The sequence below is a fragment of the Sus scrofa genome, chromosome 13, assembly GCF_000003025.6.
Source record: "Sus scrofa isolate TJ Tabasco breed Duroc chromosome 13, Sscrofa11.1, whole genome shotgun sequence".
Lineage (NCBI taxonomy): Eukaryota > Metazoa > Chordata > Mammalia > Artiodactyla > Suidae > Sus > Sus scrofa.
The window spans coordinates 145,180,020-145,198,385 of record NC_010455.5 but is presented as its reverse complement, the minus strand read 5'-3'; the positions used below and the strand labels follow the sequence as shown (position 1 = coordinate 145,198,385).

Below are 18,366 nucleotides of genomic sequence, written 5' to 3'. Positions count from 1 at the left end.
AGAAATAATATTTTAAGATTCCAGTGTCTTTTTCCTGAGTTATAGTGAAGAAGTCCTCATATCTTTAGAGCTTAACCTACTTCTTTAGGGCTTGATTTTCACATTCCCTCTACTCTATTTCTTCTTTAATTGCAAAAGGGGATAATTTCTATCACTTAGCAAACAAACCATTATCTCTATTCTGACTTAGTGGCATTCCAGGGTATTAATGCATCCTACTTTAAAACAGTCTGGATTGTATTTAATCCAGAAATTCAGTCACATTACTGGTAGTAATAATGAGGATAATGATGATTCATTTTCAAGGCTTTCTATGCCTCCAAGCCCCTGTCCATAGCACATGATAAAATACACCAAAATTAAAAGTAACATTAAGGTTTAATAGTTAAAAATACATTAGGAGAGTAAATACATTTTAGGTACTCACTTCTACATTACACAACAAGAACTTAAACAAAAATAAGATATTCATTAACCAACAACAGAAATTTAATAATTATTAACTAGAAAGGAAATAAAATTAACTTGACCTTATTTTAGAGTCTTGTCAGAGACCTACTTTGGTTATGCAGATAGGAAACATGTTGTGAACTATTAGACCTCTGTTTCAAAAGTCCAAGCCCTCTTCAAACTCAGAAGTAAAACTTCAATGAGGATTCAAAATAAACATATAGATGCTGTGAGCTTATGCATACTATTTACCTTTGAATTAGTTTCATCTTGTTCTAGCTTAAGCTATCCTTTATTTATTTACTTTTTTTTTTTTGAGGTATATCTACTATGTGCTTTTCCAGGGTATTCAGAATAAAATTCAAATTCCCTACTCTGGCTACTTCTCTGACCTCACCTCCAGTCACTTTCCTCCTTTGCTCCCTTCTCTCTAGCCACTCTAGAATCCCTTTATTTCCTGACTACACAAAGTTTGTCCTTGCCTCAATGCTTTGCCTATGCTGTTTCTCTCTGGAGCTGTCTCTCCTTCTCATGCTTCCATCCCCAACCCAAATTCTTCATCTAGCAGATTCTTCTGTCCTTCAACTCTCAGCTTTAAGTTGACACTTTCTCTGAGAATTCTTTCTTGAGCACCCAAGGGACAATATAATAGATCTTCCCCACCCATTGTTGTCTTACATAGCTATTAGCTCTTTTCATGGACTATATTTTCTAATTTTGTAATTATTTCTTTACTTATTTAATTTCTGATTCCCTTAGGAGACTATAAATTCCATGAGACCCTAATGGATCATCTCTATATTCCCAGTATTAAGGATGGCTGAATAATGAATTAATGATTCTATTGTAGTAAATTCTATAGGTTGAGAATTGTTATTTAAATATGGACCCCATCTCGGAGTTCCCGTCGTGGTGCAGTGATTAAGGAATCCGACTAGGAACCATGAGGTTTCGGGTTCGGTCCCTGCCCTTGCTCAGTGGGTTGACGATCCGGCGTTGCCGTGAGCTGTGGTGTAGGTTGCAGACGCGGCTCGGATCCTGTGTTGCTGTGGCTCTGGTGTAGGCTGGTGGCTACGGCTCCGATTAGACCCCCTAGCCTGGGAATCTCCATATGCCGTGGGAGCAGCCCAAGAAATAGCAAAAATAAATAAATAAATAAATAAATAAATATGGACCCCATCCCTAAGAATTTGCTTCCTAGTTAAAAAAAGGACATGTCCAGAAATATTGTTTAAAAAAATAGAAAGTTATTTATGTCTCAAAAAAAGGATAGGTGGGTGCTATCAGGTTGTCATGAATATAGGTTAGGAATTGCTTGGTAATTAGTATAGAATATTCAAGTTTTGTTGGAATAAAAGTGATGTGATCTGAGGGCTCCTGCTTCATGAAAACTGATGGGGCAACAGAGTTGAGAATGAACTGGTCTTCTTTCCTCCTTTTTCTCCCAATTAGAGGTTATAAGCAAGAGAAGATGAAAACCAGACTAGGACAGAGGTACCAAAAAAGAAAAATTAAGAAGACTTGGGAGTTCCCGTCGTGGCTCAGTGGTTAACGAATCCGACTAGGAACCATGAGGTTGCGGGTTCCGTCCCTGCCCTTGCTCAGTGGGTTAACGATCCTACGTTGCCATGAGCTGTGGTGTAGGTCGCAGACGCGGCTCGGATCCTGCATTGCTGTGGCTCTGGCGTAGGCCGGGGGCTACAGCTCCGATTTGACCCCTAGCCTGGGAACCTCCATATGCTGTGGGAGCGGCCCAAAGAAATAGCAAAAAGACCAAAAAAAAAAAAAAAAAATAAGACTTGGCCACTTATTGAATACTTGGGGGGCAATAATGAGATATTTGGAGTCAAGGTAACCTGGAGGATTGGGGTGAAGAAAATTAGAATAGTCAAAAGGAGGATGATTTTTAACTAGGAGGCTTATTACAGTTTTAATACACTGACTCTGAAAAATTGGTGTGGGAGTTCCCGTTGTGGCGCAGTGGTGAACGAATCCGACCAGGAACCATGAGGTCGCGGGTTCGGTCCCTGCCCTTGCTCAGTGGGTTAACGATCCGGCGTTGCCGTGAGCTGTGGTGTAGGTTGCAGACGCGGCTCGGATCCCGCGTTGCTGTGGCTCTGGCGTAGGCCGGTGGCTACAACTCCGATTCAACTCCTAGCCTGGGAACCTCGATATGCCGCAGGAGCAGCCGAAGAAATAGCAACAACAACAACAACAAAAGACAAAAGACAAAAAGACAAAAAAAAAAAAAAAAAAAAGGAAAAATTGGTGTGATACCTAGTTGAAGATGTAAATAAGGAAATTGGAAATTTAGGACTGTAGTTTGAGACAAGATATAAATGTATGAGCTATCTACAGTGAAATAAAAGAAGTCACACAACCCTGCAAAACTGTCAAATCATGGGAGAAATATTCATGTGGAGTTTGATAGACATTCACATCCTATCTGAACCATTTACCTTTTGTATGACCTGGGACAAACTGCTTAAATAATCAACTTTCTCATATGTTAAAATAGGGAAAAATATATATCCCTTAGTCAGGATTATACAAGGTGAGTATTTAAAAGACCTATCATCTTTAGATATGCTTTCATATTTTGGTGGCAAAGTCCCAGTAAGAAATGCATTTTTCAATCCATATCCTAAAAATATGTAACACAATCTTTTTGTAATATTTCTTCTTTTGATTCTATTTCATTAAAAGCATCTTAACTATGACCCCCTAAACTGATTTCATGACCTATGAATGGGTTGCAACCTATACTTCGGAAAATGCTGGCTCCAACCAGCATTCTATACTCAAATCACACCATTAGCATTGTTACCTCACATTCCCTCTGCTTAGGCTGCTTGTTAATATCGTATTATTCCTTGATGGTCCAGAAGAAATGATAACCATTTATTTATTTTACCCATAAAATATTTTGTCTATAAGAAAGATAAATCAGTTGTCCAGTCAGTTTATGAACTCCTCGATGAAAGAAAATAGGTGTTATTTTATCTGCATATTCTGGTAGAATGATATGTTCAAAGAAGCATAAAATAAATTTTCATTCATGATTAGGAGAATCTTGTTAAGCACTTACATCCAGGGCCCTGCTCTGGCATCCTCGTGCTCCAATTATACTTTCTTCTCTATATGCCAGAGCTCCCATGAAATGTTTAAAGGTAGAATACTGCCTCCATCTCTGGGACACAAAGACATAGATAACTAATTTTTTATACACAGTGTCTTGAGTTTTTTCATGGTGGGATGTAGGAAGGTCTGGAGGGGATATACACATTTGGGAAAGAAACTAAGCTGTATCTAGGACTTAGCACTGGGTAAAATAATAAAAAAGTTTCTACACTGTTCTCTCTGTATTGCTAAATGACAGAATACAGTAAGGAATCCTGAAATAAATTACTAAGGCAAGTAATTCATTTCAAGTAATTAAAATTTATTTCAATTTTTTCAGACTTTGAAAAACTTTGCTCTGATGGAAATGACCCTTGGCAAAAATGACATTCTGACACCATGCATGATGCACCTTCTTGGGAAGGCTGAATTCCATGTCACAATTGCTCTGTTCAGATTACTGGTTTAATCTTGCCTGTAAGCCCAAATTAAACTACTGAAGTTTCTAATGGTCTTCTGTCCACTTTGTAAATCATCATAAAGGATATGAAATCAACCACATAAATTTGCCTTTACATGACTCAACACACAACCAGAAGCACGATATCAAAATGTATAAGAAAAAAATAACTTTTTTGATAATAATAGATATTTTTATAATATCTTTATATATGAATTTTGGACCAGTTGATAGAGGAGGCCACAGTTCAATGTCTTATAAAATGAGCCTCAGGCAATTTGTTCCTTGGGAAACACAGCTCAGACTCTGAGTGTAGAAGAAAGATCAAAGCCTCAGAGTCTAAAATTGGGTTTAGGAGCTCCCTTCGTGGCTCAGCAGAATGAACCCAACTACTGTCCTTGAGGACGCAGGTTCGATCAATCCCTGACCTCGCTCAGTGGGTTAAGGATCCTGGCGTTGATGTGAACTGTGGTGTAAGGTCACAAACACAGCTCAGATCCTGCATCACTGTTGCTGTGGTGGAGGCTAGCAACTGTAGCTCCGATTTGACCCCTAGCCTGGGAACTTCCATATGCTTCAGTTGCAGCCCTAAAATGACAAAAAATAAAATAAAATAAAATAAAATAAAATAAAATAAAATAAAATAAAATAAAATAAAACAAAACAAAACAAAACAAAAAACAAAACAAAACAGGGTTTACCCTCTGGCCTAGATGTCTGAGGATGATTTACGCTGGTGGTCAGTATGGTTTGGGTAATCTGCATGCCCTACCCTGGGCCTCAATTTACTTATTTCAAGATGTGATGATTGGACTTTTATTTCTTTCATCATTTCTAACTATAATGTTTGATGATGCTCTGCCCTTCAATCCCTCTCACCTCAATCTTTTAATCTTAAAAAATGTGAAATGTGTTTATAAAGTTCTTTGATATCCCTAAATGGTATTCAACATGATAACAGTACAAAATTTTATCATTTTAGCTTTGCCTCAGAGGCCAAGTTTTATGAGAGCCTTAATTTGCATCACCAGAAGCTAATTTAATAAAAATGAAGGGACCCCTTTTAGAAATAAATTAAAATTGGTGAGGGAGGACAGAGAACTTTATGCCAAAAAAAACAACCAACCAGGAAGCTAAACTTAGAAGTAGTCAAATGGTTCTGAGTTCTAAAGAATGCTATGGTCTTACTTGTGCTGAGAAACTGGTCCTGGCTTTTGATGAACTGAAAGTAGAAGTTTATAATGGCAACTTCCCAAAACTCTGGCCTCTTGACTCAATATCTTTGTACCTTGAAGCACAGTCCACTGCATATCAATTAAACAAATAGGTACAGGGCACCATCCATCCTGGAGTCACATACATTTATCTTTGGAGACAACTCCAGTGTATGGGAAGTAAGACACACAATTTAAACAGAAAACTACTAAAGACCTCCTCACAGACAAAAAGGATATGGTATGAATGGATACTTCTCATTCTGGTCAGGAGAAAGGAGTATAAAGTCAAAGAGGGAAAAGACTAGGAGATTGATATCTAATGTTATATGGGGAATAGTCGGTTTGTCTTTGACAAGTTCCTTTATAATTATCTTCCTGACTGTCAAAAACTTTATTCAACCCCTCTTCACAATAAATATTCTCTGAATGAATATTCCTAAAGTTCTAACTTAACAAATTTTCTGATTGTATTAATAACAACAGCTATTTCTTGATTACTATTATTATACCAAGCACTGAGGATTACAAAAATGAATAAGCAATAGACCCTGATTTTAGAGATCTTACTATCTATCATTTTGGACCATTGTAGTTATGACAAAAATAACAATAACCATCATTTATTCACTCATATCAGCCAGGCACTGTGCTCAGTGGGCAAAATACATAAGCTGCCAAAATTTCCTCCAGTTTACCAGATACCCTGATAGTGAGTTGATCTTGCTCTGTCCACATATCCTCTCTCAAAAAAAAAAAAAAAAGGGACCTAGCAGGAATTCAGACAATAGGCAAAAATATTTAGGCAACATTAGAACTGTATACAGCAAACATACAGGAATTACAGGCAATAATGAAAGAGTGCAGTAAACTCAAGTGAAAATGGAGGAAATCATCTGAATCACCTTCCATGTACTCTGCCGATAGGCACTATGACACTGAAAACTACAATTCAGTATACCCCACATCCGGCATTCCAACAATGACACAAGGAGATGAATGTTATTTAAGTGTTTCAAGCAAAAGGCATCTCAACATATTAAATTGCACAACTTAGGAAGACATCATAATCTTCTGGATTTCATTACCAAAATGTACATTTTGATCTAAGATTAAAAAAAAATAAAAACAAAAACAAAAAAACATTGACTTTCCTTGCAGTATTTCACAACCTTTGAGTGCAGCATGGAAATGCTTTTCTTTTTTTCCCCCACCAACTATAAGCTTCTGTTTTCTTACCCTGGGCGTTTGAATCTTTTATATGCTTGGGCTCTATTCACTGCCTGTTATTCAGACATTGAAATCCCAAATGTTAATTGTTCTTCCAAGTACATTGACAAAACAGCAGCTAAATAAGGGTAGACCAGACTGTGGTAGACTCTGACATGCATTTATGGAACAATGGGGCTCTGAGAGACAGGCTTGTAGCTCACGGGAAGACATAAGATGTGCTATTTTGACTGCTTCATAGCAGAATGGGGAACACACGCACACAAGGGAATTATGCATTTTACTTAGTTTTGCCCAAAGTCCTCAAGGCAACAGAATCTTGTGATGTCATCATGAACTTTCTTTCTCTCCATTTACATTGACACAAAGGCTAAAAATTTCTAATGACATCACAAAGGAAAAAGGAATCTACTTTGGTTCCATAAGAAATCTGTAACCTTCAAAGAGACTTGTACCAAAATGTAAGATTCCTTCCTGACAGGGTGTATGTCACTGTGCTGATGTATGGTGGGTGACACCCTCCCTTAATGCAATTCAAACCAGCCAAAAGAAAGGATTCACAATTTAGGTTGGATAAAAAAGACATACAGAATATTGAGCCCAAAAAATTTTCTTTTTTAAAAAAGGGAAATCATTTAAACATGTATTTCTTCAGAGATATTCAAATTTTTACTCATGTCTGGTTACTATGTTACCAATATTTTTGTTCTTTTTTGAGTTGGTCACAAAAACACAGAGGAAGGTAGAGGAAGCTTTCACTTACAGGAATGCAGTGCAGCTCAATCTTTTGTTTTTAAGGTGCAGTGATTTCAGTCTCTAAATGTAACTTCAGGCAGTCTGAAAAGAAACAGGTTAAAATCTCTTTCAGTTATAATTGGTATTTCAGATTTAATTAAAAATTAAACTTTCATAATGTTTCACCATCCAAAGCAATGCATTATCAGTCAAGCGTAGCTTTTTTTTTTTTTTTTTTTTCTGTTAAGGGGGAAAAAAAATCCTCTTCCCAGAGTAGTTTTTTAATGAAAAGGATCTAAAAAGGAAAAAAAGCAATTCTGAAAAACAAAATATGCCTCCGTGTTAAGGACTTTATAATGATATGACTAGAAGCTTCTGAATTTTAGTCATATTCTGATTTAAAAAGTAAAAAAAAAAAAACCTCCTAAACAATCTCAAAGCCTCACAATTATATAAAATGTTATTTCAGAGAATAAAGAAGAAAATCTATGATCTGAATACAAATGTTAAAAGGAAATTATAACTTCAAATAAAATTGGGAAAAAAATGTTAGATCTACTACTTTCAAATGACTGAATTGGTGGTAGGGCAAATGGCAAAATAGAGGTAAACAAACATATTTAGCAATACAAAATGCCCCTGCAAGGTATTCTGGGTTTAGTGTGCTCCATTCCACATCACATTGTATAGCTTGTCACATGCAGCCACTGCTGTTTGAAGTAGCACAGGAAAACCATCAGGGTTTGAACCAGCCCTCCTGGTTTAAATAACTGTAAAAACACTTTAATATGTATTTTTAATCTTTGAATTAAGAGTTCAGGCATTAAAATCTCCAAATATGTCATAAATATTTGGGATGAAAACATCATACTAATTTTATCAATCCTTTCTTACTTCATATAACACCATCTATAAATAAGACAATAGTTTAAAAAAAAAGCAGACTGGATTAAGTCATCCCTATTTTTGGCTTCAAACAACTGACACAATAGGATTTACAAAAATATATATCTTTTTACTGTAAAACAGATATAATACAATTATCTTTCTTCTTACAGCATGGCAATATTTGTAGCATTGAATGTGGTATGTTTATGTCCACCCTCATAGTAATGCAAGGTAGTAACTTAATATCTCCACATATGAGAGCATGATCATAAATCAGCCCTGAAATCACATATATTTTTAGAAAATACATCTAGGTCTTATTTGTGAATTCTATTTTCTTTTGCTCTTGAAGTATACAGAAGAATATTTTAGGTATTGTGTCTATTTGATGGATATAGATTTCAAGTTAAACTGGTTCAGATTCACTAGATCTATCCATGAATGGATCCCAAAAAAATCACTGACACTGACTAACTAAACTTTTCTCCTGCTTCTCACAGGCCTGAATTAGACTAAAAATGCACCAGTATAAAGACAGAAATTATGGAGGCGTCACCAGGGACAACTGAATGAGAGGAGGGGAGTGCACATATTTCCTTATAAGGCAACAAAACATTCATAAAAGAAACTGACAAAAATAACTCATGCTCAGAAATAATATGGAATTAACAATAATCCCCAATAAATGATTCAGAAATATAAAAACTGCCCACCTCTATCTAAATCTGAATCACCAATTAGTATTGTTCTACTCACCGATCACATATGGTTAGTGAAACTGATTCACTTCTACTTCAGACAAGAGAAGGTGATGGAAACTAGGCTGCATATTTATATATAAACTACTTAACTGACAACTAGCAGTTCAATTTAATCAGTCAGATTTCCTTTTCCTTAATTCACCAGATGTTGAGTGAATTGAATTCTTAGTTCAAAATAATAAAGCAGTTTCTATGAATAGAAAGTCTACTCAGTTACATTCTCCTCTTTTCATGTCACTCCTCTTTCTCTTCTTTGACCCTTCTCTTCACTTCTCTGTCTCTGCCTATTTCTTCCTTACTTTCACTTTCTTCCTTATTTATTTTTTCCCTCTCTCTCTCTTTTTTTTCCCTTTGGTGAGGGTAATGAAGCTCAAAAATAACATCTTGTATCCTGTTGAGGGAAACTTGGTCACAACTTTCCTTCCAGATGACAAACTCATTCTTAAATGTCTGTTTCCCAATCCAAAGAAAACAGAGCAATTGAGAAAATAGAGACGCAACATCACTTACCAGTACCAAAACCACCACTTTTAATTCCCGTGTCACATTCATCACAAGGAGGACTGAAGTTTATTTACGTTATCCCCTAACCTCAAATAGGACCACAACTAAGACTAATAACAGGACCATTTTGTGGCGCTCAGGCAAACGGCTGGGCAAAACAGATGGATCTTACTTTGCGCCAGGACTCAAAAAATACAGTAGCCAACTCACTGTTGGCGACTACATATTTTGGCCCAAAGATGGACCTGGAAGTGGGACCAGTTGTCTTTGATATGAATACTGTTCCTATTCATATCTGCCACATAAGAAAATCATTAACTCTGTTACTATGTTGTGGGGTTAAGTATTGGGTAGAAACTGGAAGATTGGTCATCGAAAAAGTGAAATATTCTGAAGGCATGTCAGATTAGATTAGGGAGCAGAGAAGTTAGAACTAGGACCTTACCTATGGCACTATTGTCTACTTTTCAACTTCCTGTTTTTTCCAAGTTCAGTACTGTACACTGAACCCACCTTTAAAATAGTGGGTTTCCAGAGTATGTGTCATCAATAAGAATAACTTGCGCCTGACATTTCAGGTTCCAAAATCTGTTAAAATTTCTTCAGGTTATCCAGATCATTATTCAGGTAATCTCAGTCATTATTAAAACTGACCACCAATGTCAGACTTCTTTAATCAAGACAAAACTATGCAAGGCTTCACAGAATATAGTCAACACCCAGTGAGGCACTGGGAAACAGCTCAGTAATCAATGCAAATTACAAAGCCCGGAAGAATGCTTCTCTTGGCAGAGACCCTTTAGCAAAAGAGTTGTACATTCTGCATTAGTTAAAGATTCTGAATGGCTTTCCAGAGAAGTAGCAAATGCATTATATTACAGGAACCTATCCTGTAAGTCACAAGGCCAAAAAAACAAAGCCCCAGACAATAGAAAAATGAAGGGAGGTGAGGAACTACAGATCTTAACATTGACTATGAACGAAGGATGGCTTCTAACTACACTCTACTTTTTAAAATACTTGCATACATAGGAGTTTTAGATATCATCAGGTTACAGAACTTCAAGGAAAGAACAACAAATTATTCCAGTTAGGAAGTCTATGCTAATTCCGGCAGTCCTCTTAATGCTCTCCCAACTATTCAGCATCAACTGTATCTTGCTCAGATTGTTTGAGAAGTCACTCACCTTTCTATGACTTATTCATTCTGACATTGTTCAGATTTGATTTTTAAGAGACAAGCCCTATCTGTGGTCAGCTTAGAGAACAAATTATAGTATTTTAATTATTTCTTAGTCATTTTTTCCTTTTTACTTGAAAAATATCATGAAAAATTTCAAACATATATGCAATAGTAGAGAGCAGAAGTAAAATGACTCCCATGTAGTCAATGTTTTCTTCATTTATACTCTCACCTACTTTTTCTTCCACCAGATCATTTTAAAGACAATCCCAGATACTATATTATTCCATCCATGAAAACATTAGTATGTATTACTTAAAATAATGATTTTTTTAAAAAATCACAATAAATATCATTATCATTATCCAACATCAAAAATAAGAGGAGTTCCCATGATAGCTCAGTGGAAACGAATCTGACTAGTATCCATGAGAACACAGGTTCGATCCCTGGCCTTGCTCAGTGGGTTAAGGATCCAGCGTTGCCATGAGCTGTGGTGTAGTCCACAGACACAGCTCGGATCTGACGTTGCTGTTGCTGTGGTGTGGGCCAGCAGTTACAGCTCCAATTGGACCCCTAGCCTGGGAACTTCCATATGCCACGGGTGTGGCCCTAAAGACAAAAAAAATAAAATATTAGTATTTATTTAATGCTATGAAATATCCTGCTTCTGTCAAATAATTGACTTTAAAAATGTTTTTTTCTTTTTTAACAGCTGGTTAGTTTAAATTAGGATCTTAAATTAAGATCCATCCATTACATCTGAATCACATTCTTCTTTAATCTATACATCTCCCATTTCTTTTTTTAATTTTAACTTTTCATTCTGAAACAATTTCACAAACATGGAAAAGCTGTAAAACTAGTACAGAGAATTCCCATATTTCCTTCACTACTCTCTCCTAATGTTAACATATTACATAACTATGCTAAATTTATTAAACTAAGAAATTAACATTGATGCAATACTATTAACTAAACTATACACTTTATTCAGATGTCACCAGTTTTTCTACTAATACCTTGTTTCTGTTCCAAGGATCTAATCCAGGACACCACATTACATTTAGTTGCCATTTCTCTTAAATCTCCTCTGATTCATGACAATTTCTCAGTTTTTTCTTATTCTTCAGGACCTGGATAGTTTTGTAGAGTAGTGGTCAGATATTTTTGTGAAATAACTCTCAGTTTGGATTTGCTTGATGTTTCCTTGCAATTAGATTGGGATTATAGTTTTAGAGAAGAATACAAAAGAATGAAGTGCTCTTCTTATAACATTATGTCAGAGGTTCTATGATATCAAAATGACTTATCACTAGGGAAGTTAATCTTGGTCATTTGGTTAGGAATTATCTGCCAAGTATCTCTTTTCTTAGTTTTAATAAACATGATTTCATTTGTAACAATTTACTGAGGTAAAATTATGTAACATAAAATTCACCCTAGTAAGTGTACAATTTAATGATTAAGCAAGCTTAGAGTAGAGTGATCATTTCCACAACCCAGTTTTAGAACATTTTTGTCACCCCAAAAAGATCCTTTCTATCCTTAGGCAGTCAATCCCCACTCATATCCCCAGCCCCAGACAACAACTAATCTGCTTTCTGTCTCTATTTACCTTTTCTGAACATTTCTTATAAGTGCAATCATACAATTATGTGGGTTTTAGCATGTGACTTTTTTCACTTATAATATTTTCCAGATTGCTCTGTGTATGTTGTGCTATGTAGAAATAGTCTATTCCCTTTTATTGATGAATAGTATTCCATTGTATGAATATACATTTTGTTTATCTGTTCATCAGTTGACAGACATGTGAATTGTTTCCAGTTTTTGACTATTACGAATAATGCCGCTATAAGCATTCACATATATACAAAATCCCTCTGTGGACATATGTTTTCATTTCTCTTAGGTAGATATTGAGAAGTAAAATTGCTGGGTCATGAAGATAAATTTATTTTAACATTTAAGAATTGTCAAGCTATTTTCTAAAGAGGCTGTACCATTTTAAATTTTGACTAGCTACGTATGAGGGGTCCAGTTCCTCTCCATCTTCACCAACATTTGCTCTGGTTACTCTGTCTTTTTATAATAGCCACAATGGTTGATGTAAAGGAGTATCTCTCTAAGGTTTTAAATTACTTTTCCCTAGAGAGTAATGATGTTGAGTATGTTTTCATGTGTTTATTAGCTATTTTCGTATCTTCTTTGGTGAAATATCTATTCAAAATTTGGCCCAAATTTTCACTGGGTTATTTGTCTTTTTACAATTGAAGAATTCTTTATGTACTATAAAGATAAAATCTTATCATATACATATTTGCAAAATCATAAATCTTATAAGTATTTTCTCCCAATGTTTTAATTTCTTTAGTGGAAATTTTGGAGTACAAAATTTTAAAATTTTGATGAAATCCAAATTATCCAGTTTTTTTCTTTTTTTGTATCATGCTTTTAGTGTCATATCTAAGAACCCTGTCTAACCCAACATCGTTTTCTTACAGAAATCTTATAGTTCTAGCTCTTCTGCTTAGTTACATGATACATTTTGAGCCAATCTTTGTGTATGGTGTGAGGTAAAGGTAAAGATCTAAAATCTTTTTTTTTTTTTTTTTTTTTTTTGTATAGTCCTAGCCCTGAGACAAGACAGAAAGGGGCAGGATACAAACACTGGATAATGAAGAATGGGTGCAGCTATAGGGACATTATAAAGACTTGCTGGTATCTGCTGGAACCAAGGTGGCTTTGAGAACAGTCAAGTCATCAACTTTAGTTTTTTTCAAATTCATTGTAATACTAAAAAATCACTCCCCTTTATGCCATGACAGTTCTGAGGAGGACCATGAAAGGCCAAAAAGTGGGAAGTGGCCCAATTCCTGGGAAATTCCCACTGTACCCCAAAACAGCAAGAATATTCTTCGCACTGGCTAGCCTATGAAATTACTTAATCCATAAAACCCTACAACTCCAGGTCCTGGGGTGCTCTCATTTTCTGGAAAGGTGTGTGCTTTGCCTATGGAAATAAACTTGCTTTACCTTTACTCTGGCTCACTCTTGAATTCTTTCCTATGCAAAGCCAAGAATCCTCACACGGCCATGAGTCCTAAGGACTCCTGCAGGTCCCAGGACATGACATTTCCCTCTCCTGCAACAATACCATGGATATTCATCTATATTTCATATAATAAAATTACTTACAGCCCATTGATCGTAATACCAGTACTATACTCTCTTCCTTACTATAATTTTTATAGTAAGTTTTTAAAACCATGAAAGGTAAGTCATCTATCTTTTTTCTTCTTTTCAAAATTATATTTATGGTTTTGGGTCACATAAATTTTAGGATCAGCCCATCAATTTTTACAAAAATGCCTTTATTCTTTTTGATGCCATTGTAAATAGAATTATTTTCTTAATTTCATTGTTGCTAGCACAGGCACACCTCATTTTATTGCACTCTGCTTTACTTACACTTCATAAATATTGCATTTTTTACAAATTGAAGGTGTGTGGCAACCCCGCATCAAGTAAATCTATCAGTACCATTTTTTACTGCATTTGCTCACTTCATGCCTCTGTGTCACAATTTGGATATTCTTGAAATATTTCAAATTTTAATTATTATTTTGTTATGGTGATCTGTGATCAGTGACCTCTGATATTACTATTTCAAAAAGACTACAATTTGCAAATTTTAAAGTCTGAGATTTTAAAGGTTCAGATGGTTGTTAACATTTTTTAGCAATAAAGCATTTTTGAAATTAAGGTATGTACCTACATAATGCTACTGCACACTTAATAGACTACAGTATAGTATGAAAATAATTTTTTTTCTTTTCTCTTTATGGCTACACCCATGGCATATGGGAGTTCTCAGGCCAGGGATTGAATCAGAACTACAGCTGTGACTTAAGCCACAGCTGTGGCAATACCAGATCCTTTAATTCACTGTGCCAGGTCTGGGATTGAACCTATTCCTCTGTAGCAACCCAAACTGCTAGTTGGATTCTTAACCCACTGGGCCACAATAGAAACTCCAAACATAAATTTTATATGAACTGTTGAAACCAAAAACTTTGTGTGAATTGCTTTATTGCAGTGGTACGCAACTAAACCCTTAATATCTCTGAAATATGCCTGTATATAGAAATACAATTGATTTGTGTATAATGCTCTTATACCCAGTGAACTTGCTGAACTCATTTATTAGTATGTGTACGTATATGCATCTCTCTCTCTCTCTCTCTTTTTTTTTTTTTTTTGTCTTTTTGCTATTTCTAGGGCCGATCCCACGGCATATGGAGGTTCCCAGGCTAGGGGTCTAATTGGAGCTGTAGCTGCTGGCCTACACCACAGCTCACGGCAATGCCGGATCCTTAACCCACTGAACAAGGCCAGGGATCGAACCCTCAGCCTCATGGTTCCTAGTCGGATTTGCTAACCACTGAGCCATGACAGGAACTCCTGCATCTCTTAATAGTCTCTAGATATTATATTTTCTGCAATAAAGTTATACTTTTTACTTTCCTGTTTGGATGCCTTGATTTCTTTCTTTTATATTCTGTTTATTTCCTTTTTTAAAAATTTATTTTTCTTATCTTTCTGGAAACTCCAGTACAATTTTGAATAGAAGAGCTGAGACTTGACAGTCTTGCCTTGCTTCCAGTCTTAGAGTTAAACCAGTTTTTCATCATTAAGTATGATATTAGCTGTAGGTTTTTTCCATAGATGCCCTTTATTTGGGTACAGAAGTGCTCTTCTATTCCTAGTTTGTTAAGAGTTTCGGTCACAAATGGATATTAGATTTCCTCAAATGTTTTTTGTGCATCTACTGAAAAAGTTATATGGTTCTCTCCTTTATTCCACTGGTATAGTATGTTACATTAATTGATTACTGGATATCAAACCAAGCTTGTACTCTTAGGATAAATCTTACTTGGTCAGGGTGTATAATAATATGACAGATTTTTGCATTTGGTTTGTGAATATTTTGTAGAGAATTTTGGTTTCTATATTTACAAGGAATACTGGTTTATTATCTTAAGATGTCTTTATCTGGATTTGGCCTCAGGTTAATACTATTCTAATAGAACAACTGAAAAGTGTTCCTTCTTCTTCTATTTTTTTTTTTTTTTGGAAAAGTTTGTGAAAGATTGTTATTATTTTTCCTCTAAGTACTGGATAGGATGCAGTGAATTCATCTGCATCCAGTTTTTTCTTTGTCAGATGACTTCATTAATAATTCCATCTTTTTACTGTCATAGGTCTATTCAGATTGTTGATTTCTTCTTGTGTCAGTTTTGGTAATTTGTGCATTTCTAGAAGTGATAACATTTTATCTAAGTTGTCTAATTTCTTGGAATATATTTGCTTATAGTTCCCTTTTAATCTTTTAAATGTCTGTAGGGTTGGTGGTTATGTCACCTTTTTCATTTTGATTTTGGTAATTTATTATGTTCTTTCCTTTTCCTTTGGTTAGTCTAGCTAAAGATCTGTCAATTTTGTTGATTTTTTTCAAAGAATCAACATGTGGTTTTATTGATTTTCTCTATTATTTTATTCCTATATATTTCATTGATTTCTGCTTTAATATTTTTTTTCCTGCACCCATGGCATGTGGAAATTCTCAGACTAGGGATCAAACCTGTGCCACAGCAGTGACTCAGTCCACTGCAGCAATAACACCAGATCTTTAACCCACCTAGAACAAGAGTTCCTCTAATCTTTATTCTTTCTTTCTCTCTCCTTTTCTTTCTTTCTTTCCTTCCTTTTCTTTCTTCTTAATTGAGTTTTGTTGTATTCTTTAACCATATCTATGTTTATCTACATAATTATATTATCAGTGCTATTTAATTCTTTGAGTGGAATTTAGTTACTATTTGCTGTCATTTCTTTTCAGCCTAAAGGATTTCCTTAAGTATTTCTTGTAAGGCAGGTCCAGTAGCAATGAATTGTGTCAGTCATTATCTTGAAATATCTTTATTTTACCTTCATTTTTTGAAGGACAGTTTTGCTGGATATAAAATTCTTGACTGTCATTTTAAAAGTCTTTTTTCCTTCAGCACTTTGAATATATCCTCTGCTTTATGACTTTATTTATTTTTTGTCTTTTTGCTATTTCTAGGGCCACCCTCACAGCATATGGAGGCTGCACCCCAGGCTAGGGGTCTAATTGGAGCTTTAGCTGCCGGCCTACACCAGAGCCACAGCAATGTGGGATCTGAGCCGCATCTGCAACCTACATCACAGCTCATGGCAATGCTGGATCCTTAACCCACTGAGCAATGGCAGGGATTGAACCCACAAACTCATGGTTCCTAGTCAGATTCGTTAAGCACTGAGCCATGATGGGAACTCCCCTGCTTTCTGACTTTAAATGTTTCTGATGAGAAGTCAATTGTTAATCATAGTGATTTCCCCTATATTGATTAATCTTTTTTTCTCTTGCTGCTTTCAAGAATTTCTCTTTCTCTTTGGCTTTCTAAGTTTGACTATAATATGACTATGTATGGATAATTTGTGTTTATCATAACTTGGAATTTTTACATCTTCTCAAATGTGTAGATCAAAGTTATTCATAATATTTAGCAACTTTTGGGGGCATTGTTACTTCATGTATCTTTTTTTCTTCTCTTTCTTATCTTGACATTACACATATGTTAATATGCTTGATGGTTTCTCACAGATCTCTGATGCTCTATTCATTTTCTTCATTTTTTTTCTGTTCTTAAAATTTGATAATATCTATTGCCTAATTTCAAGTTCACTGATTTTTTCTTCTGCCATCTCAAATCTGCTGTTGAGTTCCTATAGAAGATTTTTCAATTTAATTATATATTTCAAGTCCAGAATTTTTATTTCTTTTAAAAATAATTTATATCTTTATATTAGCACTATTTATTTGAAGAGTATTTATAGTAATATTTAATTATTTAACAAGGTTCCCTTCATTTAAACATATTTATAAGAGCTGCTTTCAAGTCTTTATGTACTAAAATTCAACTTCTATTCTTCCCCCAAACCTAGAAATAGTCTCTATTGACTGCTTTTTTTTTAACTGAGTGTGGGTTAAACTCCTGTTTCTTTACATGCCTCAATTTTTTTTCTTGAAAACTGACATTTTATGTAACATATTATAGTAACCTTTACTTCTGATTTTTCCCTACAGGGGATTGTTGCTCTAACTGATATTTGTTTGTTTTGAAAGCAACTCTTTTGCCCCTTTCCTGTTGCCCCACTTATGTTCCCCTCTAATGTAAAGAGAACCTAATTATAGAAATGAGATCCCTAGTAATTTAATCTAACTTATGCTCTTCTGAATGCATGTCACACCTTGCCTAGCCTGTTGATTCTTTTCCTAGATAGAGAGGAGTGAAGAATTAAGGAATTCAAAAATGACTATTTCTCTACCCCTAACAGCCCCCTTACCATTCCTGAAGACAGATCTCACAGACAAGATAACATCTCAAGAGTCAGCCAGTCTGCACACAATGGAGAATGATGCTGAATCCAACCTCTTACCTCAGTGATTCATTGAGATTCTTTCCCCCTTTTCCCCTCTATAAATTGTCATAGCTGAGCAGAATCTTCAGAGTTGGTCTCAGGATAAAAGTCCACCTTCTCCCTAGATTGTTGGTTTTTCCAATTAAAGTACCTTTCCTTTCTAATGACACTTGCCTCTTGAATTATTGGTTTTTGAGTGGCAAACAGCTGAACCTGAATTCGGTAACAATTTCTTTAGTGACTTACCAGTCTAATTCTGTGTATTTTTTGTCTTCCTCATATTGTAGAGCTGATGAGTTGATGATCTCTCTGCTC

General features: G+C 35.3%; 1 protein-coding gene across 28 annotated transcripts in view; it reads right to left on the bottom strand.

Annotated features, from left to right (window-relative positions):
* The window catches only part of ZBTB20 (zinc finger and BTB domain containing 20), an 812,500-nt gene that overhangs the window by 469,935 nt on the left and 324,199 nt on the right, over positions 1 to 18,366 (bottom strand). For all 28 annotated transcript variants that reach the window (XR_002338133.1, XM_021071270.1, XM_021071266.1 and 25 more), the window contains one exon: positions 7,238 to 7,311. The gene's annotated coding sequence lies outside the window, so the exon portion shown is untranslated. The remainder of the gene's footprint in view (positions 1 to 7,237; positions 7,312 to 18,366) is intronic.